The sequence below is a fragment of the Lithobates pipiens genome, unplaced genomic scaffold, assembly GCF_037356315.1.
Source record: "Lithobates pipiens isolate NorthernLeopardFrog02 unplaced genomic scaffold, aLitPip1_a1.2 Scaffold_8, whole genome shotgun sequence".
Lineage (NCBI taxonomy): Eukaryota > Metazoa > Chordata > Amphibia > Anura > Ranidae > Lithobates > Lithobates pipiens.
In genome coordinates, this window is record NW_027507903.1 from 532340437 (window position 1) to 532365979 (window position 25543).

General features: G+C 41.3%; 23 non-coding genes across 23 annotated transcripts; all 23 read right to left on the bottom strand.

Annotated features, from left to right (window-relative positions):
- Positions 1 to 495: 495 nt before the first annotated feature.
- Positions 496 to 588, bottom strand: TRNAI-UAU (transfer RNA isoleucine (anticodon UAU)). Its single transcript is given in 2 exon segments — positions 496 to 531; positions 551 to 588. It is a non-coding gene; the product is annotated as a tRNA-Ile (tRNA).
- Positions 589 to 1670: 1082 nt separating this feature from the next.
- On the bottom strand, positions 1671 to 1743 carry TRNAR-CCU (transfer RNA arginine (anticodon CCU)). Its single transcript has one exon. It is a non-coding gene; the product is annotated as a tRNA-Arg (tRNA).
- Positions 1744 to 2160: 417 nt separating this feature from the next.
- On the bottom strand, positions 2161 to 2253 carry TRNAI-UAU (transfer RNA isoleucine (anticodon UAU)). The gene is given in 2 exon segments: positions 2161 to 2196; positions 2216 to 2253. It is a non-coding gene; the product is annotated as a tRNA-Ile (tRNA).
- Positions 2254 to 3335: 1082 nt separating this feature from the next.
- On the bottom strand, positions 3336 to 3408 carry TRNAR-CCU (transfer RNA arginine (anticodon CCU)). Its single transcript has one exon. It is a non-coding gene; the product is annotated as a tRNA-Arg (tRNA).
- Positions 3409 to 3825: 417 nt separating this feature from the next.
- On the bottom strand, positions 3826 to 3918 carry TRNAI-UAU (transfer RNA isoleucine (anticodon UAU)). Its single transcript is given in 2 exon segments — positions 3826 to 3861; positions 3881 to 3918. It is a non-coding gene; the product is annotated as a tRNA-Ile (tRNA).
- A 1082-nt stretch (positions 3919 to 5000) lies between these two features.
- On the bottom strand, positions 5001 to 5073 carry TRNAR-CCU (transfer RNA arginine (anticodon CCU)). Its single transcript has one exon. It is a non-coding gene; the product is annotated as a tRNA-Arg (tRNA).
- Positions 5074 to 5490: 417 nt separating this feature from the next.
- On the bottom strand, positions 5491 to 5583 carry TRNAI-UAU (transfer RNA isoleucine (anticodon UAU)). Its single transcript is given in 2 exon segments — positions 5491 to 5526; positions 5546 to 5583. It is a non-coding gene; the product is annotated as a tRNA-Ile (tRNA).
- Positions 5584 to 7155: 1572 nt separating this feature from the next.
- On the bottom strand, positions 7156 to 7248 carry TRNAI-UAU (transfer RNA isoleucine (anticodon UAU)). The gene is given in 2 exon segments: positions 7156 to 7191; positions 7211 to 7248. It is a non-coding gene; the product is annotated as a tRNA-Ile (tRNA).
- A 1597-nt stretch (positions 7249 to 8845) lies between these two features.
- TRNAI-UAU (transfer RNA isoleucine (anticodon UAU)) lies at positions 8846 to 8938 on the bottom strand. Its single transcript is given in 2 exon segments — positions 8846 to 8881; positions 8901 to 8938. It is a non-coding gene; the product is annotated as a tRNA-Ile (tRNA).
- Positions 8939 to 10046: 1108 nt separating this feature from the next.
- Positions 10047 to 10119, bottom strand: TRNAR-CCU (transfer RNA arginine (anticodon CCU)). The gene has a single exon. It is a non-coding gene; the product is annotated as a tRNA-Arg (tRNA).
- Positions 10120 to 10536: 417 nt separating this feature from the next.
- On the bottom strand, positions 10537 to 10629 carry TRNAI-UAU (transfer RNA isoleucine (anticodon UAU)). The gene is given in 2 exon segments: positions 10537 to 10572; positions 10592 to 10629. It is a non-coding gene; the product is annotated as a tRNA-Ile (tRNA).
- A 1572-nt stretch (positions 10630 to 12201) lies between these two features.
- TRNAI-UAU (transfer RNA isoleucine (anticodon UAU)) lies at positions 12202 to 12294 on the bottom strand. The gene is given in 2 exon segments: positions 12202 to 12237; positions 12257 to 12294. It is a non-coding gene; the product is annotated as a tRNA-Ile (tRNA).
- Positions 12295 to 13866: 1572 nt separating this feature from the next.
- Positions 13867 to 13959, bottom strand: TRNAI-UAU (transfer RNA isoleucine (anticodon UAU)). Its single transcript is given in 2 exon segments — positions 13867 to 13902; positions 13922 to 13959. It is a non-coding gene; the product is annotated as a tRNA-Ile (tRNA).
- Positions 13960 to 15041: 1082 nt separating this feature from the next.
- On the bottom strand, positions 15042 to 15114 carry TRNAR-CCU (transfer RNA arginine (anticodon CCU)). Its single transcript has one exon. It is a non-coding gene; the product is annotated as a tRNA-Arg (tRNA).
- A 417-nt stretch (positions 15115 to 15531) lies between these two features.
- On the bottom strand, positions 15532 to 15624 carry TRNAI-UAU (transfer RNA isoleucine (anticodon UAU)). Its single transcript is given in 2 exon segments — positions 15532 to 15567; positions 15587 to 15624. It is a non-coding gene; the product is annotated as a tRNA-Ile (tRNA).
- Positions 15625 to 17196: 1572 nt separating this feature from the next.
- TRNAI-UAU (transfer RNA isoleucine (anticodon UAU)) lies at positions 17197 to 17289 on the bottom strand. The gene is given in 2 exon segments: positions 17197 to 17232; positions 17252 to 17289. It is a non-coding gene; the product is annotated as a tRNA-Ile (tRNA).
- Positions 17290 to 18397: 1108 nt separating this feature from the next.
- TRNAR-CCU (transfer RNA arginine (anticodon CCU)) lies at positions 18398 to 18470 on the bottom strand. The gene has a single exon. It is a non-coding gene; the product is annotated as a tRNA-Arg (tRNA).
- Positions 18471 to 18887: 417 nt separating this feature from the next.
- Positions 18888 to 18980, bottom strand: TRNAI-UAU (transfer RNA isoleucine (anticodon UAU)). Its single transcript is given in 2 exon segments — positions 18888 to 18923; positions 18943 to 18980. It is a non-coding gene; the product is annotated as a tRNA-Ile (tRNA).
- A 1572-nt stretch (positions 18981 to 20552) lies between these two features.
- On the bottom strand, positions 20553 to 20645 carry TRNAI-UAU (transfer RNA isoleucine (anticodon UAU)). The gene is given in 2 exon segments: positions 20553 to 20588; positions 20608 to 20645. It is a non-coding gene; the product is annotated as a tRNA-Ile (tRNA).
- A 1108-nt stretch (positions 20646 to 21753) lies between these two features.
- TRNAR-CCU (transfer RNA arginine (anticodon CCU)) lies at positions 21754 to 21826 on the bottom strand. Its single transcript has one exon. It is a non-coding gene; the product is annotated as a tRNA-Arg (tRNA).
- A 417-nt stretch (positions 21827 to 22243) lies between these two features.
- TRNAI-UAU (transfer RNA isoleucine (anticodon UAU)) lies at positions 22244 to 22336 on the bottom strand. Its single transcript is given in 2 exon segments — positions 22244 to 22279; positions 22299 to 22336. It is a non-coding gene; the product is annotated as a tRNA-Ile (tRNA).
- Positions 22337 to 23908: 1572 nt separating this feature from the next.
- TRNAI-UAU (transfer RNA isoleucine (anticodon UAU)) lies at positions 23909 to 24001 on the bottom strand. The gene is given in 2 exon segments: positions 23909 to 23944; positions 23964 to 24001. It is a non-coding gene; the product is annotated as a tRNA-Ile (tRNA).
- A 1108-nt stretch (positions 24002 to 25109) lies between these two features.
- On the bottom strand, positions 25110 to 25182 carry TRNAR-CCU (transfer RNA arginine (anticodon CCU)). The gene has a single exon. It is a non-coding gene; the product is annotated as a tRNA-Arg (tRNA).
- Between the last annotated feature and the right edge of the window lie 361 nt (positions 25183 to 25543).

The following is a 25543-nucleotide window of genomic DNA, read 5'->3' on the forward strand; positions in this document are numbered from 1 at the left end:
AGCAAGATCTCAAACACCCCAGATGGGACTCGAACCCACAATCCCTGGCCAGTGCCTTATCCATTAGGCCACTGGGGCTTTCGCTAGATGACAGCAAAGACTTTTTTTTTCTTTCAGAAGGCATCCGTTCTCTTACTTTACAAGGTAAGGGTGGCAAAATCTTTGTTTTTATTTTCCCTTGTAAACTTGCTACAGAATTGCAAGCGGTTTGAGCTACAAAGTCAGAAGAATGAGTTTTCTGAAAGAGAAAAGCCATGTCGCAGCTCTCCACACCTCTTTTCATCAAGTAGAAGGCGCACATTTTCTTTATCTGTTCTGGTCCACAATTTAAAGAATGTGGTCAGTGTAACAGAAAGACAGCTCATTCAAGCACCCTTGAGGAAAGAACCTTGAGTTTCTTTGGGCGCTTATTGCCCTGTTGTAAAGTTGTCAGGCCATAGGGTGCAAGTGCAGATTACATTTTCCATGAATAAAGGCAAAAAGCAAGAAACTGCATGCTCCAGGTGAGGCTCGAACTCACAACCTCGGCATTGCTCAACAGATACTGCCATATAAGTACCGCGCGCTGACCGATTGCGCCACTGGAGCACAGAAGCCATCACGGAAATCCATCACCCATGTCTCCTTGGTTTCCAATAGGCCTTCAAGTGATCCGAAACCTAAAATCGTGCTTATCCCAGACAAAAGAGAATATTTTTTCTCTCATAGCAAGAAATGGTAGCATATAAGTACTCCTAGAAAAAAAAAAACACCGCCAAATCCACTTGACTGGAGCTCAAGGACAGTATTCTAAAAATAAAAGTAGAACTTTTTTGAAAGAAAAAATGATATTGCAACTGCTATCGTGACGTGTTAGGGATATATTCATGCATGTTTGAAAAGTTACTAAATATCCACTGTAAAGCAAGAAGTGGCAGGTAATACCAAGTACCTTTGGATCAAGGTCCGTTTGTGGGTAAACCCAGATAAAACACAAGAGTTGTTAATACATTTGAAATGCCACTATCCAGCAACTGTGTTGAGCATTTTGATGCTCTATTTTTCAGAAAATCTGCCGATCCACGTCAGATTCTATTTCTGACTGCTTGCGGCAAGAAGACTTCTGAATGTGTCCCAAAGCAGTGGCTATCAGTGTGAATCTCAACAAATGCAACAACACCATGTCATATGAAGCAAAGGAAGCACACCTCTAAGGAGCGATTCTGATTGCTATTCGTATACATGTTGATACATCAGGAAAAACATTTCTGAAACTGGCACAAAAAGGACATAAAATGCCTTCCTGCAAATTAAGCTTACCAACGATACTTGTCAGGGTGGCTTTTTTGCTTGAAGATTTTAGGCCACCGGATTTGCATGCCACAATGGGATGTCTGGAGAATGTCGGAGAAAATGCAAAGCTCTTTCCTAATAAAAGCAGCGTTTCCTTTGTGGGGAGTTGAACATATTGTTTGGCAGAAACATTGCAGGAGATTTGGTTTTGGACAAGAGCACTTGTAGCCATCTTGCAGAAGTTTCCATTCAGTTGATAGCATGCTGCTGAACTAATCTGAGTTCTACTAGGAGAAGGCACGCATATTAATTAAGGCAACAGGAAAGGGAAGTCCTAAAGGTTTTATTCTAAAGCCTTGCTTTAGATGTGACTTGAAAGAGTCAAGCAAGATCTCAAACACCCCAGATGGGACTCGAACCCACAATCCCTGGCTTAGGAGGCCAGTGCCTTATCCATTAGGCCACTGGGGCTTTCGCTAGATGACAGCAAAGACTTTTTTTTTCTTTTAGAAGGCATCCGTTCTCTTACTTTACAAGGTAAGGGTGGCAAAATCTTTGTTTTTATTTTCCCTTGTAAACTTGCTACAGAATTGCAAGCGCTTTGAGCTACAAAGTCAGAAGAATGAGTTTTCTGAAAGAGAAAAGCCATGTCGCAGCTCTCCACACCTCTTTTCATCAAGTAGAAGGCGCACATTTTCTTTATCTGTTCTGGTCCACAATTTAAAGAATGTGGTCAGTGTAACAGAAAGACAGCTCATTCAAGCACCCTTGAGGAAAGAACCTTGAGTTTCTTTGGGCGCTTATTGCCCTGTTGTAAAGTTGTCAGGCCATAGGGTGCAAGTGCAGATTACATTTTCCATGAATAAAGGCAAAAAGCAAGAAACTGCATGCTCCAGGTGAGGCTCGAACTCACAACCTCGGCATTGCTCAACAGATACTGCCATATAAGTACCGCGCGCTGACCGATTGCGCCACTGGAGCACAGAAGCCATCACGGAAATCCATCACCCATGTCTCCTTGGTTTCAAATAGGCCTTCAAGTGATCCGAAACCTAAAATCGTGCTTATCCCAGACAAAAGAGAATATTTTTTCTCTCATAGCAAGAAATGGTAGCATATAAGTACTCCTAGAAAAAAAAAAACACCGCCAAATCCACTTGACTGGAGCTCAAGGACAGTATTTTAAAAATAAAAGTAGAACTTTTTTGAAAGAAAAAATGATATTGCAACTGCTATCGTGACGTGTTAGGGATATATTCATGCATGTTTGAAAAGTTACTAAATATCCACTGTAAAGCAAGAAGTGGCAGGTAATACCAAGTACCTTTGGATCAAGGTCCGTTTGTGGGTAAACCCAGATAAAACACAAGAGTTGTTAATACATTTGAAATGCCACTATCCAGCAACTGTGTTGAGCATTTTGATGCTCTATTTTTCAGAAAATCTGCCGATCCACGTCAGATTCTATTTCTGACTGCTTGCGGCAAGAAGACTTCTGAATGTGTCCCAAAGCAGTGGCTATCAGTGTGAATCTCAACAAATGCAACAACACCATGTCATATGAAGCAAAGGAAGCACACCTCTAAGGAGCGATTCTGATTGCTATTCGTATACATGTTGATACATCAGGAAAAACATTTCTGAAACTGGCACAAAAAGGACATAAAATGCCTTCCTGCAAATTAAGCTTACCAACGATACTTGTCAGGGTGGCTTTTTTGCTTGAAGATTTTAGGCCACCGGATTTGCATGCCACAATGGGATGTCTGGAGAATGTCGGAGAAAATGCAAAGCTCTTTCCTAATAAAAGCAGCGTTTCCTTTGTGGGGAGTTGAACATATTGTTTGGCAGAAACATTGCAGGAGATTTGGTTTTGGACAAGAGGACTTGTAGCCATCTTGCAGAAGTTTCCATTCAGTTGATAGCATGCTGCTGAACTAATCTGAGTTCTACTAGGAGAAGGCACGCATATTAATTAAGGCAACAGGAAAGGGAAGTCCTAAAGGTTTTATTCTAAAGCCTTGCTTTAGATGTGACTTGAAAGAGTCAAGCAAGATCTCAAACACCCCAGATGGGACTCGAACCCACAATCCCTGGCTTAGGAGGCCAGTGCCTTATCCATTAGGCCACTGGGGCTTTCGCTAGATGACAGCAAAGACTTTTTTTTTCTTTTAGAAGGCATCCGTTCTCTTACTTTACAAGGTAAGGGTGGCAAAATCTTTGTTTTTATTTTCCCTTGTAAACTTGCTACAGAATTGCAAGCGCTTTGAGCTACAAAGTCAGAAGAATGAGTTTTCTGAAAGAGAAAAGCCATGTCGCAGCTCTCCACACCTCTTTTCATCAAGTAGAAGGCGCACATTTTCTTTATCTGTTCTGGTCCACAATTTAAAGAATGTGGTCAGTGTAACAGAAAGACAGCTCATTCAAGCACCCTTGAGGAAAGAACCTTGAGTTTCTTTGGGCGCTTATTGCCCTGTTGTAAAGTTGTCAGGCCATAGGGTGCAAGTGCAGATTACATTTTCCATGAATAAAGGCAAAAAGCAAGAAACTGCATGCTCCAGGTGAGGCTCGAACTCACAACCTCGGCATTGCTCAACAGATACTGCCATATAAGTACCGCGCGCTGACCGATTGCGCCACTGGAGCACAGAAGCCATCACGGAAATCCATCACCCATGTCTCCTTGGTTTCAAATAGGCCTTCAAGTGATCCGAAACCTAAAATCGTGCTTATCCCAGACAAAAGAGAATATTTTTTCTCTCATAGCAAGAAATGGTGGCATATAAGTACTCCTAGAAAAAAAAAAACACCGCCAAATCCACTTGACTGGAGCTCAAGGACAGTATTTTAAAAATAAAAGTAGAACTTTTTTGAAAGAAAAAATGATATTGCAACTGCTATCGTGACGTGTTAGGGATATATTCATGCATGTTTGAAAAGTTACTAAATATCCACTGTAAAGCAAGAAGTGGCAGGTAATACCAAGTACCTTTGGATCAAGGTCTGTTTGTGGGTAAACCCAGATAAAACACAAGAGTTGTTAATACATTTGAAATGCCACTATCCAGCAACTGTGTTGAGCATTTTGATGCTCTATTTTTCAGAAAATCTGCCGATCCACGTCAGATTCTATTTCTGACTGCTTGCGGCAAGAAGACTTCTGAATGTGTCCCAAAGCAGTGGCTATCAGTGTGAATCTCAACAAATGCAACAACACCATGTCATATGAAGCAAAGGAAGCACACCTCTAAGGAGCGATTCTGATTGCTATTCGTATACATGTTGATACATCAGGAAAAACATTTCTGAAACTGGCACAAAAAGGACATAAAATGCCTTCCTGCAAATTAAGCTTACCAACGATACTTGTCAGGGTGGCTTTTTTGCTTGAAGATTTTAGGCCACCGGATTTGCATGCCACAATGGGATGTCTGGAGAATGTCGGAGAAAATGCAAAGCTCTTTCCTAATAAAAGCAGCGTTTCCTTTGTGGGGAGTTGAACATATTGTTTGGCAGAAACATTGCAGGAGATTTGGTTTTGGACAAGAGGACTTGTAGCCATCTTGCAGAAGTTTCCATTCAGTTGATAGCATGCTGCTGAACTAATCTGAGTTCTACTAGGAGAAGGCACGCATATTAATTAAGGCAACAGGAAAGGGAACTCCTAAAGGTTTTATTCTAAAGCCTTGCTTTAGATGTGACGTGAAAGAGTCAAGCAAGATCTCAAACACCCCAGAGGGGACTCGAACCCACAATCCCTGGCTTAGGAGGCCAGTGCCTTATCCATTAGGCCACTGGGGCTTTCGCTAGATGACAGCAAAGACTTTTTTTTTCTTTCAGAAGGCATCTGTTCTCTTACTTTACAAGGTAAGTGTGGCAAAATCTTTGTTTTTATTTTCCCTTGTAAACTTGCTACAGAATTGCAAGCGGTTTGAGCTACAAAGTCAGAAGAATGAGTTTTCTGAAAGAGAAAAGCCATGTCGCAGCTCTCCACACCTCTTTTCATCAAGTAGAAGGCGCACATTTTCTTTATCTGTTCTGGTCCACAATTTAAAGAATGTGGTCAGTGTAACAGAAAGACAGCTCATTCAAGCACCCTTGAGGAAAGAACCTTGAGTTTCTTTGGGCGCTTATTGCCCTGTTGTAAAGTTGTCAGGCCATAGGGTGCAAGTGCAGATTACATTTTCCATGAATAAAGGCAAAAAGCAAGAAACTGCATGCTCCAGGTGAGGCTCGAACTCACAACCTCGGCATTGCTCAACAGATACTGCCATATAAGTACCGCGCGCTGACCGATTGCGCCACTGGAGCACAGAAGCCATCACGGAAATCCATCACCCATGTCTCCTTGGTTTCAAATAGGCCTTCAAGTGATCCGAAACCTAAAATCGTGCTTATCCCAGACAAAAGAGAATATTTTTTCTCTCATAGCAAGAAATGGTAGCATATAAGTACTCCTAGAAAAAAAAAAACACCGCCAAATCCACTTGACTGGAGCTCAAGGACAGTATTTTAAAAATAAAAGTAGAACTTTTTTGAAAGAAAAAATGATATTGCAACTGCTATCGTGACGTGTTAGGGATATATTCATGCATGTTTGAAAAGTTACTAAATATCCACTGTAAAGCAAGAAGTGGCAGGTAATACCAAGTACCTTTGGATCAAGGTCTGTTTGTGGGTAAACCCAGATAAAACACAAGAGTTGTTAATACATTTGAAATGCCACTATCCAGCAACTGTGTTGAGCATTTTGATGCTCTATTTTTCAGAAAATCTGCCGATCCACGTCAGATTCTATTTCTGACTGCTTGCGGCAAGAAGACTTCTGAATGTGTCCCAAAGCAGTGGCTATCAGTGTGAATCTCAACAAATGCAACAACACCATGTCATATGAAGCAAAGGAAGCACACCTCTAAGGAGCGATTCTGATTGCTATTCGTATACATGTTGATACATCAGGAAAAACATTTCTGAAACTGGCACAAAAAGGACATAAAATGCCTTCCTGCAAATTAAGCTTACCAACGATACTTGTCAGGGTGGCTTTTTTGCTTGAAGATTTTAGGCCACCGGATTTGCATGCCACAATGGGATGTCTGGAGAATGTCGGAGAAAATGCAAAGCTCTTTCCTAATAAAAGCAGCGTTTCCTTTGTGGGGAGTTGAACATATTGTTTGGCAGAAACATTGCAGGAGATTTGGTTTTGGACAAGAGGACTTGTAGCCATCTTGCAGAAGTTTCCATTCAGTTGATAGCATGCTGCTGAACTAATCTGAGTTCTACTAGGAGAAGGCACACATATTAATTAAGGCAACAGGAAAGGGAAGTCCTAAAGGTTTTATTCTAAAGCCTTGCTTTAGATGTGACTTGAAAGAGTCAAGCAAGATCTCAAACACCCCAGATGGGACACAAACCCACAATCCCTGGCTTAGGAGGCCAGTGCCTTATCCATTAGGCCACTGGGGCTTTCGCTAGATGACAGCAAAGACTTTTTTTTTCTTTCAGAAGGCATCCGTTCTCTTACTTTACAAGGTAAGGGTGGCAAAATCTTTGTTTTTATTTTCCCTTGTAAACTTGCTACAGAATTGCAAGCGGTTTGAGCTACAAAGTCAGAAGAATGAGTTTTCTGAAAGAGAAAAGCCATGTCGCAGCTCTCCACACCTCTTTTCATCAAGTAGAAGGCGCACATTTTCTTTATCTGTTCTGGTCCACAATTTAAAGAATGTGGTCAGTGTAACAGAAAGACAGCTCATTCAAGCACCCTTGAGGAAAGAACCTTGAGTTTCTTTGGGCGCTTATTGCCCTGTTGTAAAGTTGTCAGGCCATAGGGTGCAAGTGCAGATTACATTTTCCATGAATAAAGGCAAAAAGCAAGAAACTGCATGCTCCAGGTGAGGCTCGAACTCACAACCTCGGCATTGCTCAACAGATACTGCCATATAAGTACCGCGCGCTGACCGATTGCGCCACTGGAGCACAGAAGCCATCACGGAAATCCATCACGGAAATCCATCACGGAAATCCATCACCCATGTCTCCTTGGTTTCAAATAGGCCTTCAAGTGATCCGAAACCTAAAATCGTGCTTATCCCAGACAAAAGAGAATATTTTTTCTCTCATAGCAAGAAATGGTAGCATATAAGTACTCCTAGAAAAAAAAAACACCGCCAAATCCACTTGACTGGAGCTCAAGGACAGTATTTTAAAAATAAAAGTAGAACTTTTTTGAAAGAAAAAATGATATTGCAACTGCTATCGTGACGTGTTAGGGATATATTCATGCATGTTTGAAAAGTTACTAAATATCCACTGTAAAGCAAGAAGTGGCAGGTAATACCAAGTACCTTTGGATCAAGGTCTGTTTGTGGGTAAACCCAGATAAAACACAAGAGTTGTTAATACATTTGAAATGCCACTATCCAGCAACTGTGTTGAGCATTTTGATGCTCTATTTTTCAGAAAATCTGCCGATCCACGTCAGATTCTATTTCTGACTGCTTGCGGCAAGAAGACTTCTGAATGTGTCCCAAAGCAGTGGCTATCAGTGTGAATCTCAACAAATGCAACAACACCATGTCATATGAAGCAAAGGAAGCACACCTCTAAGGAGCGATTCTGATTGCTATTCGTATACATGTTGATACATCAGGAAAAACATTTCTGAAACTGGCACAAAAAGGACATAAAATGCCTTCCTGCAAATTAAGCTTACCAACGATACTTGTCAGGGTGGCTTTTTTGCTTGAAGATTTTAGGCCACCGGATTTGCATGCCACAATGGGATGTCTGGAGAATGTCGGAGAAAATGCAAAGCTCTTTCCTAATAAAAGCAGCGTTTCCTTTGTGGGGAGTTGAACATATTGTTTGGCAGAAACATTGCAGGAGATTTGGTTTTGGACAAGAGGACTTGTAGCCATCTTGCAGAAGTTTCCATTCAGTTGATAGCATGCTGCTGAACTAATCTGAGTTCTACTAGGAGAAGGCACACATATTAATTAAGGCAACAGGAAAGGGAAGTCCTAAAGGTTTTATTCTAAAGCCTTGCTTTAGATGTGACTTGAAAGAGTCAAGCAAGATCTCAAACACCCCAGATGGGACACAAACCCACAATCCCTGGCTTAGGAGGCCAGTGCCTTATCCATTAGGCCACTGGGGCTTTCGCTAGATGACAGCAAAGACTTTTTTTTTCTTTCAGAAGGCATCCGTTCTCTTACTTTACAAGGTAAGGGTGGCAAAATCTTTGTTTTTATTTTCCCTTGTAAACTTGCTACAGAATTGCAAGCGGTTTGAGCTACAAAGTCAGAAGAATGAGTTTTCTGAAAGAGAAAAGCCATGTCGCAGCTCTCCACACCTCTTTTCATCAAGTAGAAGGCGCACATTTTCTTTATCTGTTCTGGTCCACAATTTAAAGAATGTGGTCAGTGTAACAGAAAGACAGCTCATTCAAGCACCCTTGAGGAAAGAACCTTGAGTTTCTTTGGGCGCTTATTGCCCTGTTGTAAAGTTGTCAGGCCATAGGGTGCAAGTGCAGATTACATTTTCCATGAATAAAGGCAAAAAGCAAGAAACTGCATGCTCCAGGTGAGGCTCGAACTCACAACCTCGGCATTGCTCAACAGATACTGCCATATAAGTACCGCGCGCTGACCGATTGCGCCACTGGAGCACAGAAGCCATCACGGAAATCCATCACGGAAATCCATCACGGAAATCCATCACCCATGTCTCCTTGGTTTCAAATAGGCCTTCAAGTGATCCGAAACCTAAAATCGTGCTTATCCCAGACAAAAGAGAATATTTTTTCTCTCATAGCAAGAAATGGTAGCATATAAGTACTCCTAGAAAAAAAAAAACACCGCCAAATCCACTTGACTGGAGCTCAAGGACAGTATTTTAAAAATAAAAGTAGAACTTTTTTGAAAGAAAAAATGATATTGCAACTGCTATCGTGACGTGTTAGGGATATATTCATGCATGTTTGAAAAGTTACTAAATATCCACTGTAAAGCAAGAAGTGGCAGGTAATACCAAGTACCTTTGGATCAAGGTCTGTTTGTGGGTAAACCCAGATAAAACACAAGAGTTGTTAATACATTTGAAATGCCACTATCCAGCAACTGTGTTGAGCATTTTGATGCTCTATTTTTCAGAAAATCTGCCGATCCACGTCAGATTCTATTTCTGACTGCTTGCGGCAAGAAGACTTCTGAATGTGTCCCAAAGCAGTGGCTATCAGTGTGAATCTCAACAAATGCAACAACACCATGTCATATGAAGCAAAGGAAGCACACCTCTAAGGAGCGATTCTGATTGCTATTCGTATACATGTTGATACATCAGGAAAAACATTTCTGAAACTGGCACAAAAAGGACATAAAATGCCTTCCTGCAAATTAAGCTTACCAACGATACTTGTCAGGGTGGCTTTTTTGCTTGAAGATTTTAGGCCACCGGATTTGCATGCCACAATGGGATGTCTGGAGAATGTCGGAGAAAATGCAAAGCTCTTTCCTAATAAAAGCAGCGTTTCCTTTGTGGGGAGTTGAACATATTGTTTGGCAGAAACATTGCAGGAGATTTGGTTTTGGACAAGAGGACTTGTAGCCATCTTGCAGAAGTTTCCATTCAGTTGATAGCATGCTGCTGAACTAATCTGAGTTCTACTAGGAGAAGGCACGCATATTAATTAAGGCAACAGGAAAGGGAACTCCTAAAGGTTTTATTCTAAAGCCTTGCTTTAGATGTGACGTGAAAGAGTCAAGCAAGATCTCAAACACCCCAGAGGGGACTCGAACCCACAATCCCTGGCTTAGGAGGCCAGTGCCTTATCCATTAGGCCACTGGGGCTTTCGCTAGATGACAGCAAAGACTTTTTTTTTCTTTCAGAAGGCATCTGTTCTCTTACTTTACAAGGTAAGTGTGGCAAAATCTTTGTTTTTATTTTCCCTTGTAAACTTGCTACAGAATTGCAAGCGGTTTGAGCTACAAAGTCAGAAGAATGAGTTTTCTGAAAGAGAAAAGCCATGTCGCAGCTCTCCACACCTCTTTTCATCAAGTAGAAGGCGCACATTTTCTTTATCTGTTCTGGTCCACAATTTAAAGAATGTGGTCAGTGTAACAGAAAGACAGCTCATTCAAGCACCCTTGAGGAAAGAACCTTGAGTTTCTTTGGGCGCTTATTGCCCTGTTGTAAAGTTGTCAGGCCATAGGGTGCAAGTGCAGATTACATTTTCCATGAATAAAGGCAAAAAGCAAGAAACTGCATGCTCCAGGTGAGGCTCGAACTCACAACCTCGGCATTGCTCAACAGATACTGCCATATAAGTACCGCGCGCTGACCGATTGCGCCACTGGAGCACAGAAGCCATCACGGAAATCCATCACCCATGTCTCCTTGGTTTCAAATAGGCCTTCAAGTGATCCGAAACCTAAAATCGTGCTTATCCCAGACAAAAGAGAATATTTTTTCTCTCATAGCAAGAAATGGTAGCATATAAGTACTCCTAGAAAAAAAAAAACACCGCCAAATCCACTTGACTGGAGCTCAAGGACAGTATTTTAAAAATAAAAGTAGAACTTTTTTGAAAGAAAAAATGATATTGCAACTGCTATCGTGACGTGTTAGGGATATATTCATGCATGTTTGAAAAGTTACTAAATATCCACTGTAAAGCAAGAAGTGGCAGGTAATACCAAGTACCTTTGGATCAAGGTCTGTTTGTGGGTAAACCCAGATAAAACACAAGAGTTGTTAATACATTTGAAATGCCACTATCCAGCAACTGTGTTGAGCATTTTGATGCTCTATTTTTCAGAAAATCTGCCGATCCACGTCAGATTCTATTTCTGACTGCTTGCGGCAAGAAGACTTCTGAATGTGTCCCAAAGCAGTGGCTATCAGTGTGAATCTCAACAAATGCAACAACACCATGTCATATGAAGCAAAGGAAGCACACCTCTAAGGAGCGATTCTGATTGCTATTCGTATACATGTTGATACATCAGGAAAAACATTTCTGAAACTGGCACAAAAAGGACATAAAATGCCTTCCTGCAAATTAAGCTTACCAACGATACTTGTCAGGGTGGCTTTTTTGCTTGAAGATTTTAGGCCACCGGATTTGCATGCCACAATGGGATGTCTGGAGAATGTCGGAGAAAATGCAAAGCTCTTTCCTAATAAAAGCAGCGTTTCCTTTGTGGGGAGTTGAACATATTGTTTGGCAGAAACATTGCAGGAGATTTGGTTTTGGACAAGAGGACTTGTAGCCATCTTGCAGAAGTTTCCATTCAGTTGATAGCATGCTGCTGAACTAATCTGAGTTCTACTAGGAGAAGGCACACATATTAATTAAGGCAACAGGAAAGGGAAGTCCTAAAGGTTTTATTCTAAAGCCTTGCTTTAGATGTGACTTGAAAGAGTCAAGCAAGATCTCAAACACCCCAGATGGGACACAAACCCACAATCCCTGGCTTAGGAGGCCAGTGCCTTATCCATTAGGCCACTGGGGCTTTCGCTAGATGACAGCAAAGACTTTTTTTTTCTTTCAGAAGGCATCCGTTCTCTTACTTTACAAGGTAAGGGTGGCAAAATCTTTGTTTTTATTTTCCCTTGTAAACTTGCTACAGAATTGCAAGCGGTTTGAGCTACAAAGTCAGAAGAATGAGTTTTCTGAAAGAGAAAAGCCATGTCGCAGCTCTCCACACCTCTTTTCATCAAGTAGAAGGCGCACATTTTCTTTATCTGTTCTGGTCCACAATTTAAAGAATGTGGTCAGTGTAACAGAAAGACAGCTCATTCAAGCACCCTTGAGGAAAGAACCTTGAGTTTCTTTGGGCGCTTATTGCCCTGTTGTAAAGTTGTCAGGCCATAGGGTGCAAGTGCAGATTACATTTTCCATGAATAAAGGCAAAAAGCAAGAAACTGCATGCTCCAGGTGAGGCTCGAACTCACAACCTCGGCATTGCTCAACAGATACTGCCATATAAGTACCGCGCGCTGACCGATTGCGCCACTGGAGCACAGAAGCCATCACGGAAATCCATCACCCATGTCTCCTTGGTTTCAAATAGGCCTTCAAGTGATCCGAAACCTAAAATCGTGCTTATCCCAGACAAAAGAGAATATTTTTTCTCTCATAGCAAGAAATGGTAGCATATAAGTACTCCTAGAAAAAAAAAAACACCGCCAAATCCACTTGACTGGAGCTCAAGGACAGTATTTTAAAAATAAAAGTAGAACTTTTTTGAAAGAAAAAATGATATTGCAACTGCTATCGTGACGTGTTAGGGATATATTCATGCATGTTTGAAAAGTTACTAAATATCCACTGTAAAGCAAGAAGTGGCAGGTAATACCAAGTACCTTTGGATCAAGGTCCGTTTGTGGGTAAACCCAGATAAAACACAAGAGTTGTTAATACATTTGAAATGCCACTATCCAGCAACTGTGTTGAGCATTTTGATGCTCTATTTTTCAGAAAATCTGCCGATCCACGTCAGATTCTATTTCTGACTGCTTGCGGCAAGAAGACTTCTGAATGTGTCCCAAAGCAGTGGCTATCAGTGTGAATCTCAACAAATGCAACAACACCATGTCATATGAAGCAAAGGAAGCACACCTCTAAGGAGCGATTCTGATTGCTATTCGTATACATGTTGATACATCAGGAAAAACATTTCTGAAACTGGCACAAAAAGGACATAAAATGCCTTCCTGCAAATTAAGCTTACCAACGATACTTGTCAGGGTGGCTTTTTTGCTTGAAGATTTTAGGCCACCGGATTTGCATGCCACAATGGGATGTCTGGAGAATGTCGGAGAAAATGCAAAGCTCTTTCCTAATAAAAGCAGCGTTTCCTTTGTGGGGAGTTGAACATATTGTTTGGCAGAAACATTGCAGGAGATTTGGTTTTGGACAAGAGGACTTGTAGCCATCTTGCAGAAGTTTCCATTCAGTTGATAGCATGCTGCTGAACTAATCTGAGTTCTACTAGGAGAAGGCACACATATTAATTAAGGCAACAGGAAAGGGAAGTCCTAAAGGTTTTATTCTAAAGCCTTGCTTTAGATGTGACTTGAAAGAGTCAAGCAAGATCTCAAACACCCCAGATGGGACACAAACCCACAATCCCTGGCTTAGGAGGCCAGTGCCTTATCCATTAGGCCACTGGGGCTTTCGCTAGATGACAGCAAAGACTTTTTTTTTCTTTCAGAAGGCATCCGTTCTCTTACTTTACAAGGTAAGGGTGGCAAAATCTTTGTTTTTATTTTCCCTTGTAAACTTGCTACAGAATTGCAAGCGGTTTGAGCTACAAAGTCAGAAGAATGAGTTTTCTGAAAGAGAAAAGCCATGTCGCAGCTCTCCACACCTCTTTTCATCAAGTAGAAGGCGCACATTTTCTTTATCTGTTCTGGTCCACAATTTAAAGAATGTGGTCAGTGTAACAGAAAGACAGCTCATTCAAGCACCCTTGAGGAAAGAACCTTGAGTTTCTTTGGGCGCTTATTGCCCTGTTGTAAAGTTGTCAGGCCATAGGGTGCAAGTGCAGATTACATTTTCCATGAATAAAGGCAAAAAGCAAGAAACTGCATGCTCCAGGTGAGGCTCGAACTCACAACCTCGGCATTGCTCAACAGATACTGCCATATAAGTACCGCGCGCTGACCGATTGCGCCACTGGAGCACAGAAGCCATCACGGAAATCCATCACCCATGTCTCCTTGGTTTCAAATAGGCCTTCAAGTGATCCGAAACCTAAAATCGTGCTTATCCCAGACAAAAGAGAATATTTTTTCTCTCATAGCAAGAAATGGTAGCATATAAGTACTCCTAGAAAAAAAAAAACACCGCCAAATCCACTTGACTGGAGCTCAAGGACAGTATTTTAAAAATAAAAGTAGAACTTTTTTGAAAGAAAAAATGATATTGCAACTGCTATCGTGACGTGTTAGGGATATATTCATGCATGTTTGAAAAGTTACTAAATATCCACTGTAAAGCAAGAAGTGGCAGGTAATACCAAGTACCTTTGGATCAAGGTCCGTTTGTGGGTAAACCCAGATAAAACACAAGAGTTGTTAATACATTTGAAATGCCACTATCCAGCAACTGTGTTGAGCATTTTGATGCTCTATTTTTCAGAAAATCTGCCGATCCACGTCAGATTCTATTTCTGACTGCTTGCGGCAAGAAGACTTCTGAATGTGTCCCAAAGCAGTGGCTATCAGTGTGAATCTCAACAAATGCAACAACACCATGTCATATGAAGCAAAGGAAGCACACCTCTAAGGAGCGATTCTGATTGCTATTCGTATACATGTTGATACATCAGGAAAAACATTTCTGAAACTGGCACAAAAAGGACATAAAATGCCTTCCTGCAAATTAAGCTTACCAACGATACTTGTCAGGGTGGCTTTTTTGCTTGAAGATTTTAGGCCACCGGATTTGCATGCCACAATGGGATGTCTGGAGAATGTCGGAGAAAATGCAAAGCTCTTTCCTAATAAAAGCAGCGTTTCCTTTGTGGGGAGTTGAACATATTGTTTGGCAGAAACATTGCAGGAGATTTGGTTTTGGACAAGAGGACTTGTAGCCATCTTGCAGAAGTTTCCATTCAGTTGATAGCATGCTGCTGAACTAATCTGAGTTCTACTAGGAGAAGGCACGCATATTAATTAAGGCAACAGGAAAGGGAACTCCTAAAGGTTTTATTCTAAAGCCTTGCTTTAGATGTGACGTGAAAGAGTCAAGCAAGATCTCAAACACCCCAGAGGGGACTCGAACCCACAATCCCTGGCTTAGGAGGCCAGTGCCTTATCCATTAGGCCACTGGGGCTTTCGCTAGATGACAGCAAAGACTTTTTTTTTCTTTCAGAAGGCATCTGTTCTCTTACTTTACAAGGTAAGTGTGGCAAAATCTTTGTTTTTATTTTCCCTTGTAAACTTGCTACAGAATTGCAAGCGGTTTGAGCTACAAAGTCAGAAGAATGAGTTTTCTGAAAGAGAAAAGCCATGTCGCAGCTCTCCACACCTCTTTTCATCAAGTAGAAGGCGCACATTTTCTTTATCTGTTCTGGTCCACAATTTAAAGAATGTGGTCAGTGTAACAGAAAGACAGCTCATTCAAGCACCCTTGAGGAAAGAACCTTGAGTTTCTTTGGGCGCTTATTGCCCTGTTGTAAAGTTGTCAGGCCATAGGGTGCAAGTGCAGATTACATTTTCCATGAATAAAGGCAAAAAGCAAGAAACTGCATGCTCCAGGTGAGGCTCGAACTCACAACCTCGGCATTGCTCAACAGATACTGCCATATAAGTACCGCGCGCTGACCGATTGCGCCACTGGAGCACAGAAGCCATCACGGAAATCCATCACCCATGTCTCCTTGGTTTCAAATAGGCCTTCAAGTGATCCGAAACCTAAAATCGTGCTTATCCCAGACAAAAGAGAATATTTTTTCTCTCATAGCAAGAAATGGTAGCATATAAGTACTCCTAGAAAAAAAAAAACACCGCCAAATCCACTTGACTGGAGCTCAAGGACAGTATTTTAAAAATAAAAGTAGAACTTTTTTGAAAGAAAAAATGATATTGCAACTGCTATCGTGACGTGTTAGGGATATATTCATGCATGTTTGAAAAGTTACTAAATATCCACTGTAAAGCAAGAAGTGGCAGGTAATACCAAGTACCTTTGGATCAAGGTCTGTTTGTGGGTAAACCCAGATAAAACACAAGAGTTGTTAATACATTTGAAATGCCACTATCCAGCAACTGTGTTGAGCATTTTGATGCTCTATTTTTCAGAAAATCTGCCGATCCACGTCAGATTCTATTTCTGACTGCTTGCGGCAAGAAGACTTCTGAATGTGTCCCAAAGCAGTGGCTATCAGTGTGAATCTCAACAAATGCAACAACACCATGTCATATGAAGCAAAGGAAGCACACCTCTAAGGAGCGATTCTGATTGCTATTCGTATACATGTTGATACATCAGGAAAAACATTTCTGAAACTGGCACAAAAAGGACATAAAATGCCTTCCTGCAAATTAAGCTTACCAACGATACTTGTCAGGGTGGCTTTTTTGCTTGAAGATTTTAGGCCACCGGATTTGCATGCCACAATGGGATGTCTGGAGAATGTCGGAGAAAATGCAAAGCTCTTTCCTAATAAAAGCAGCGTTTCCTTTGTGGGGAGTTGAACATATTGTTTGGCAGAAACATTGCAGGAGATTTGGTTTTGGACAAGAGGACTTGTAGCCATCTTGCAGAAGTTTCCATTCAGTTGATAGCATGCTGCTGAACTAATCTGAGTTCTACTAGGAGAAGGCACACATATTAATTAAGGCAACAGGAAAGGGAAGTCCTAAAGGTTTTATTCTAAAGCCTTGCTTTAGATGTGACTTGAAAGAGTCAAGCAAGATCTCAAACACCCCAGATGGGACACAAACCCACAATCCCTGGCTTAGGAGGCCAGTGCCTTATCCATTAGGCCACTGGGGCTTTCGCTAGATGACAGCAAAGACTTTTTTTTTCTTTCAGAAGGCATCCGTTCTCTTACTTTACAAGGTAAGGGTGGCAAAATCTTTGTTTTTATTTTCCCTTGTAAACTTGCTACAGAATTGCAAGCGGTTTGAGCTACAAAGTCAGAAGAATGAGTTTTCTGAAAGAGAAAAGCCATGTCGCAGCTCTCCACACCTCTTTTCATCAAGTAGAAGGCGCACATTTTCTTTATCTGTTCTGGTCCACAATTTAAAGAATGTGGTCAGTGTAACAGAAAGACAGCTCATTCAAGCACCCTTGAGGAAAGAACCTTGAGTTTCTTTGGGCGCTTATTGCCCTGTTGTAAAGTTGTCAGGCCATAGGGTGCAAGTGCAGATTACATTTTCCATGAATAAAGGCAAAAAGCAAGAAACTGCATGCTCCAGGTGAGGCTCGAACTCACAACCTCGGCATTGCTCAACAGATACTGCCATATAAGTACCGCGCGCTGACCGATTGCGCCACTGGAGCACAGAAGCCATCACGGAAATCCATCACGGAAATCCATCACGGAAATCCATCACCCATGTCTCCTTGGTTTCAAATAGGCCTTCAAGTGATCCGAAACCTAAAATCGTGCTTATCCCAGACAAAAGAGAATATTTTTTCTCTCATAGCAAGAAATGGTAGCATATAAGTACTCCTAGAAAAAAAAAAACACCGCCAAATCCACTTGACTGGAGCTCAAGGACAGTATTTTAAAAATAAAAGTAGAACTTTTTTGAAAGAAAAAATGATATTGCAACTGCTATCGTGACGTGTTAGGGATATATTCATGCATGTTTGAAAAGTTACTAAATATCCACTGTAAAGCAAGAAGTGGCAGGTAATACCAAGTACCTTTGGATCAAGGTCTGTTTGTGGGTAAACCCAGATAAAACACAAGAGTTGTTAATACATTTGAAATGCCACTATCCAGCAACTGTGTTGAGCATTTTGATGCTCTATTTTTCAGAAAATCTGCCGATCCACGTCAGATTCTATTTCTGACTGCTTGCGGCAAGAAGACTTCTGAATGTGTCCCAAAGCAGTGGCTATCAGTGTGAATCTCAACAAATGCAACAACACCATGTCATATGAAGCAAAGGAAGCACACCTCTAAGGAGCGATTCTGATTGCTATTCGTATACATGTTGATACATCAGGAAAAACATTTCTGAAACTGGCACAAAAAGGACATAAAATGCCTTCCTGCAAATTAAGCTTACCAACGATACTTGTCAGGGTGGCTTTTTTGCTTGAAGATTTTAGGCCACCGGATTTGCATGCCACAATGGGATGTCTGGAGAATGTCGGAGAAAATGCAAAGCTCTTTCCTAATAAAAGCAGCGTTTCCTTTGTGGGGAGTTGAACATATTGTTTGGCAGAAACATTGCAGGAGATTTGGTTTTGGACAAGAGGACTTGTAGCCATCTTGCAGAAGTTTCCATTCAGTTGATAGCATGCTGCTGAACTAATCTGAGTTCTACTAGGAGAAGGCACGCATATTAATTAAGGCAACAGGAAAGGGAACTCCTAAAGGTTTTATTCTAAAGCCTTGCTTTAGATGTGACGTGAAAGAGTCAAGCAAGATCTCAAACACCCCAGAGGGGACTCGAACCCACAATCCCTGGCTTAGGAGGCCAGTGCCTTATCCATTAGGCCACTGGGGCTTTCGCTAGATGACAGCAAAGACTTTTTTTTTCTTTCAGAAGGCATCTGTTCTCTTACTTTACAAGGTAAGTGTGGCAAAATCTTTGTTTTTATTTTCCCTTGTAAACTTGCTACAGAATTGCAAGCGGTTTGAGCTACAAAGTCAGAAGAATGAGTTTTCTGAAAGAGAAAAGCCATGTCGCAGCTCTCCACACCTCTTTTCATCAAGTAGAAGGCGCACATTTTCTTTATCTGTTCTGGTCCACAATTTAAAGAATGTGGTCAGTGTAACAGAAAGACAGCTCATTCAAGCACCCTTGAGGAAAGAACCTTGAGTTTCTTTGGGCGCTTATTGCCCTGTTGTAAAGTTGTCAGGCCATAGGGTGCAAGTGCAGATTACATTTTCCATGAATAAAGGCAAAAAGCAAGAAACTGCATGCTCCAGGTGAGGCTCGAACTCACAACCTCGGCATTGCTCAACAGATACTGCCATATAAGTACCGCGCGCTGACCGATTGCGCCACTGGAGCACAGAAGCCATCACGGAAATCCATCACCCATGTCTCCTTGGTTTCAAATAGGCCTTCAAGTGATCCGAAACCTAAAATCGTGCTTATCCCAGACAAAAGAGAATATTTTTTCTCTCATAGCAAGAAATGGTAGCATATAAGTACTCCTAGAAAAAAAAAAACACCGCCAAATCCACTTGACTGGAGCTCAAGGACAGTATTTTAAAAATAAAAGTAGAACTTTTTTGAAAGAAAAAATGATATTGCAACTGCTATCGTGACGTGTTAGGGATATATTCATGCATGTTTGAAAAGTTACTAAATATCCACTGTAAAGCAAGAAGTGGCAGGTAATACCAAGTACCTTTGGATCAAGGTCTGTTTGTGGGTAAACCCAGATAAAACACAAGAGTTGTTAATACATTTGAAATGCCACTATCCAGCAACTGTGTTGAGCATTTTGATGCTCTATTTTTCAGAAAATCTGCCGATCCACGTCAGATTCTATTTCTGACTGCTTGCGGCAAGAAGACTTCTGAATGTGTCCCAAAGCAGTGGCTATCAGTGTGAATCTCAACAAATGCAACAACACCATGTCATATGAAGCAAAGGAAGCACACCTCTAAGGAGCGATTCTGATTGCTATTCGTATACATGTTGATACATCAGGAAAAACATTTCTGAAACTGGCACAAAAAGGACATAAAATGCCTTCCTGCAAATTAAGCTTACCAACGATACTTGTCAGGGTGGCTTTTTTGCTTGAAGATTTTAGGCCACCGGATTTGCATGCCACAATGGGATGTCTGGAGAATGTCGGAGAAAATGCAAAGCTCTTTCCTAATAAAAGCAGTGTTTCCTTTGTGGGGAGTTGAACATATTGTTTGGCAGAAACATTGCAGGAGATTTGGTTTTGGACAAGAGGACTTGTAGCCATCTTGCAGAAGTTTCCATTCAGTTGATAGCATGCTGCTGAACTAATCTGAGTTCTACTAGGAGAAGGCACACATATTAATTAAGGCAACAGGAAAGGGAAGTCCTAAAGGTTTTATTCTAAAGCCTTGCTTTAGATGTGACTTGAAAGAGTCAAGCAAGATCTCAAACACCCCAGATGGGACACAAACCCACAATCCCTGGCTTAGGAGGCCAGTGCCTTATCCATTAGGCCACTGGGGCTTTCGCTAGATGACAGCAAAGACTTTTTTTTTCTTTCAGAAGGCATCCGTTCTCTTACTTTACAAGGTAAGGGTGGCAAAATCTTTGTTTTTATTTTCCCTTGTAAACTTGCTACAGAATTGCAAGCGGTTTGAGCTACAAAGTCAGAAGAATGAGTTTTCTGAAAGAGAAAAGCCATGTCGCAGCTCTCCACACCTCTTTTCATCAAGTAGAAGGCGCACATTTTCTTTATCTGTTCTGGTCCACAATTTAAAGAATGTGGTCAGTGTAACAGAAAGACAGCTCATTCAAGCACCCTTGAGGAAAGAACCTTGAGTTTCTTTGGGCGCTTATTGCCCTGTTGTAAAGTTGTCAGGCCATAGGGTGCAAGTGCAGATTACATTTTCCATGAATAAAGGCAAAAAGCAAGAAACTGCATGCTCCAGGTGAGGCTCGAACTCACAACCTCGGCATTGCTCAACAGATACTGCCATATAAGTACCGCGCGCTGACCGATTGCACCACTGGAGCACAGAAGCCATCACGGAAATCCATCACGGAAATCCATCACGGAAATCCATCACCCATGTCTCCTTGGTTTCAAATAGGCCTTCAAGTGATCCGAAACCTAAAATCGTGCTTATCCCAGACAAAAGAGAATATTTTTTCTCTCATAGCAAGAAATGGTAGCATATAAGTACTCCTAGAAAAAAAAAAACACCGCCAAATCCACTTGACTGGAGCTCAAGGACAGTATTTTAAAAATAAAAGTAGAACTTTTTTGAAAGAAAAAATGATATTGCAACTGCTATCGTGACGTGTTAGGGATATATTCATGCATGTTTGAAAAGTTACTAAATATCCACTGTAAAGCAAGAAGTGGCAGGTAATACCAAGTACCTTTGGATCAAGGTCTGTTTGTGGGTAAACCCAGATAAAACACAAGAGTTGTTAATACATTTGAAATGCCACTATCCAGCAACTGTGTTGAGCATTTTGATGCTCTATTTTTCAGAAAATCTGCCGATCCACGTCAGATTCTATTTCTGACTGCTTGCGGCAAGAAGACTTCTGAATGTGTCCCAAAGCAGTGGCTATCAGTGTGAATCTCAACAAATGCAACAACACCATGTCATATGAAGCAAAGGAAGCACACCTCTAAGGAGCGATTCTGATTGCTATTCGTATACATGTTGATACATCAGGAAAAACATTTCTGAAACTGGCACAAAAAGGACATAAAATGCCTTCCTGCAAATTAAGCTTACCAACGATACTTGTCAGGGTGGCTTTTTTGCTTGAAGATTTTAGGCCACCGGATTTGCATGCCACAATGGGATGTCTGGAGAATGTCGGAGAAAATGCAAAGCTCTTTCCTAATAAAAGCAGCGTTTCCTTTGTGGGGAGTTGAACATATTGTTTGGCAGAAACATTGCAGGAGATTTGGTTTTGGACAAGAGGACTTGTAGCCATCTTGCAGAAGTTTCCATTCAGTTGATAGCATGCTGCTGAACTAATCTGAGTTCTACTAGGAGAAGGCACGCATATTAATTAAGGCAACAGGAAAGGGAACTCCTAAAGGTTTTATTCTAAAGCCTTGCTTTAGATGTGACGTGAAAGAGTCAAGCAAGATCTCAAACACCCCAGAGGGGACTCGAACCCACAATCCCTGGCTTAGGAGGCCAGTGCCTTATCCATTAGGCCACTGGGGCTTTCGCTAGATGACAGCAAAGACTTTTTTTTTCTTTCAGAAGGCATCTGTTCTCTTACTTTACAAGGTAAGTGTGGCAAAATCTTTGTTTTTATTTTCCCTTGTAAACTTGCTACAGAATTGCAAGCGGTTTGAGCTACAAAGTCAGAAGAATGAGTTTTCTGAAAGAGAAAAGCCATGTCGCAGCTCTCCACACCTCTTTTCATCAAGTAGAAGGCGCACATTTTCTTTATCTGTTCTGGTCCACAATTTAAAGAATGTGGTCAGTGTAACAGAAAGACAGCTCATTCAAGCACCCTTGAGGAAAGAACCTTGAGTTTCTTTGGGCGCTTATTGCCCTGTTGTAAAGTTGTCAGGCCATAGGGTGCAAGTGCAGATTACATTTTCCATGAATAAAGGCAAAAAGCAAGAAACTGCATGCTCCAGGTGAGGCTCGAACTCACAACCTCGGCATTGCTCAACAGATACTGCCATATAAGTACCGCGCGCTGACCGATTGCGCCACAGGAGCACAGAAGCCATCACGGAAATCCATCACCCATGTCTCCTTGGTTTCAAATAGGCCTTCAAGTGATCCGAAACCTAAAATCGTGCTTATCCCAGACAAAAGAGAATATTTTTTCTCTCATAGCAAGAAATGGTAGCATATAAGTACTCCTAGAAAAAAAAAAACACCGCCAAATCCACTTGACTGGAGCTCAAGGACAGTATTTTAAAAATAAAAGTAGAACTTTTTTGAAAGAAAAAATGATATTGCAACTGCTATCGTGACGTGTTAGGGATATATTCATGCATGTTTGAAAAGTTACTAAATATCCACTGTAAAGCAAGAAGTGGCAGGTAATACCAAGTACCTTTGGATCAAGGTCTGTTTGTGGGTAAACCCAGATAAAACACAAGAGTTGTTAATACATTTGAAATGCCACTATCCAGCAACTGTGTTGAGCATTTTGATGCTCTATTTTTCAGAAAATCTGCCGATCCACGTCAGATTCTATTTCTGACTGCTTGCGGCAAGAAGACTTCTGAATGTGTCCCAAAGCAGTGGCTATCAGTGTGAATCTCAACAAATGCAACAACACCATGTCATATGAAGCAAAGGAAGCACACCTCTAAGGAGCGATTCTGATTGCTATTCGTATACATGTTGATACATCAGGAAAAACATTTCTGAAACTGGCACAAAAAGGACATAAAATGCCTTCCTGCAAATTAAGCTTACCAACGATACTTGTCAGGGTGGCTTTTTTGCTTGAAGATTTTAGGCCACCGGATTTGCATGCCACAATGGGATGTCTGGAGAATGTCGGAGAAAATGCAAAGCTCTTTCCTAATAAAAGCAGTGTTTCCTTTGTGGGGAGTTGAACATATTGTTTGGCAGAAACATTGCAGGAGATTTGGTTTTGGACAAGAGGACTTGTAGCCATCTTGCAGAAGTTTCCATTCAGTTGATAGCATGCTGCTGAACTAATCTGAGTTCTACTAGGAGAAGGCACACATATTAATTAAGGCAACAGGAAAGGGAAGTCCTAAAGGTTTTATTCTAAAGCCTTGCTTTAGATGTGACTTGAAAGAGTCAAGCAAGATCTCAAACACCCCAGATGGGACACAAACCCACAATCCCTGGCTTAGGAGGCCAGTGCCTTATCCATTAGGCCACTGGGGCTTTCGCTAGATGACAGCAAAGACTTTTTTTTTCTTTCAGAAGGCATCCGTTCTCTTACTTTACAAGGTAAGGGTGGCAAAATCTTTGTTTTTATTTTCCCTTGTAAACTTGCTACAGAATTGCAAGCGGTTTGAGCTACAAAGTCAGAAGAATGAGTTTTCTGAAAGAGAAAAGCCATGTCGCAGCTCTCCACACCTCTTTTCATCAAGTAGAAGGCGCACATTTTCTTTATCTGTTCTGGTCCACAATTTAAAGAATGTGGTCAGTGTAACAGAAAGACAGCTCATTCAAGCACCCTTGAGGAAAGAACCTTGAGTTTCTTTGGGCGCTTATTGCCCTGTTGTAAAGTTGTCAGGCCATAGGGTGCAAGTGCAGATTACATTTTCCATGAATAAAGGCAAAAAGCAAGAAACTGCATGCTCCAGGTGAGGCTCGAACTCACAACCTCGGCATTGCTCAACAGATACTGCCATATAAGTACCGCGCGCTGACCGATTGCACCACTGGAGCACAGAAGCCATCACGGAAATCCATCACGGAAATCCATCACGGAAATCCATCACCCATGTCTCCTTGGTTTCAAATAGGCCTTCAAGTGATCCGAAACCTAAAATCGTGCTTATCCCAGACAAAAGAGAATATTTTTTCTCTCATAGCAAGAAATGGTAGCATATAAGTACTCCTAGAAAAAAAAAAACACCGCCAAATCCACTTGACTGGAGCTCAAGGACAGTATTTTAAAAATAAAAGTAGAACTTTTTTGAAAGAAAAAATGATATTGCAACTGCTATCGTGACGTGTTAGGGATATATTCATGCATGTTTGAAAAGTTACTAAATATCCACTGTAAAGCAAGAAGTGGCAGGTAATACCAAGTACCTTTGGATCAAGGTCTGTTTGTGGGTAAACCCAGATAAAACACAAGAGTTGTTAATACATTTGAAATGCCACTATCCAGCAACTGTGTTGAGCATTTTGATGCTCTATTTTTCAGAAAATCTGCCGATCCACGTCAGATTCTATTTCTGACTGCTTGCGGCAAGAAGACTTCTGAATGTGTCCCAAAGCAGTGGCTATCAGTGTGAATCTCAACAAATGCAACAACACCATGTCATATGAAGCAAAGGAAGCACACCTCTAAGGAGCGATTCTGATTGCTATTCGTATACATGTTGATACATCAGGAAAAACATTTCTGAAACTGGCACAAAAAGGACATAAAATGCCTTCCTGCAAATTAAGCTTACCAACGATACTTGTCAGGGTGGCTTTTTTGCTTGAAGATTTTAGGCCACCGGATTTGCATGCCACAATGGGATGTCTGGAGAATGTCGGAGAAAATGCAAAGCTCTTTCCTAATAAAAGCAGCGTTTCCTTTGTGGGGAGTTGAACATATTGTTTGGCAGAAACATTGCAGGAGATTTGGTTTTGGACAAGAGGACTTGTAGCCATCTTGCAGAAGTTTCCATTCAGTTGATAGCATGCTGCTGAACTAATCTGAGTTCTACTAGGAGAAGGCACGCATATTAATTAAGGCAACAGGAAAGGGAACTCCTAAAGGTTTTATTCTAAAGCCTTGCTTTAGATGTGACGTGAAAGAGTCAAGCAAGATCTCAAACACCCCAGAGGGGACTCGAACCCACAATCCCTGGCTTAGGAGGCCAGTGCCTTATCCATTAGGCCACTGGGGCTTTCGCTAGATGACAGCAAAGACTTTTTTTTTCTTTCAGAAGGCATCTGTTCTCTTACTTTACAAGGTAAGTGTGGCAAAATCTTTGTTTTTATTTTCCCTTGTAAACTTGCTACAGAATTGCAAGCGGTTTGAGCTACAAAGTCAGAAGAATGAGTTTTCTGAAAGAGAAAAGCCATGTCGCAGCTCTCCACACCTCTTTTCATCAAGTAGAAGGCGCACATTTTCTTTATCTGTTCTGGTCCACAATTTAAAGAATGTGGTCAGTGTAACAGAAAGACAGCTCATTCAAGCACCCTTGAGGAAAGAACCTTGAGTTTCTTTGGGCGCTTATTGCCCTGTTGTAAAGTTGTCAGGCCATA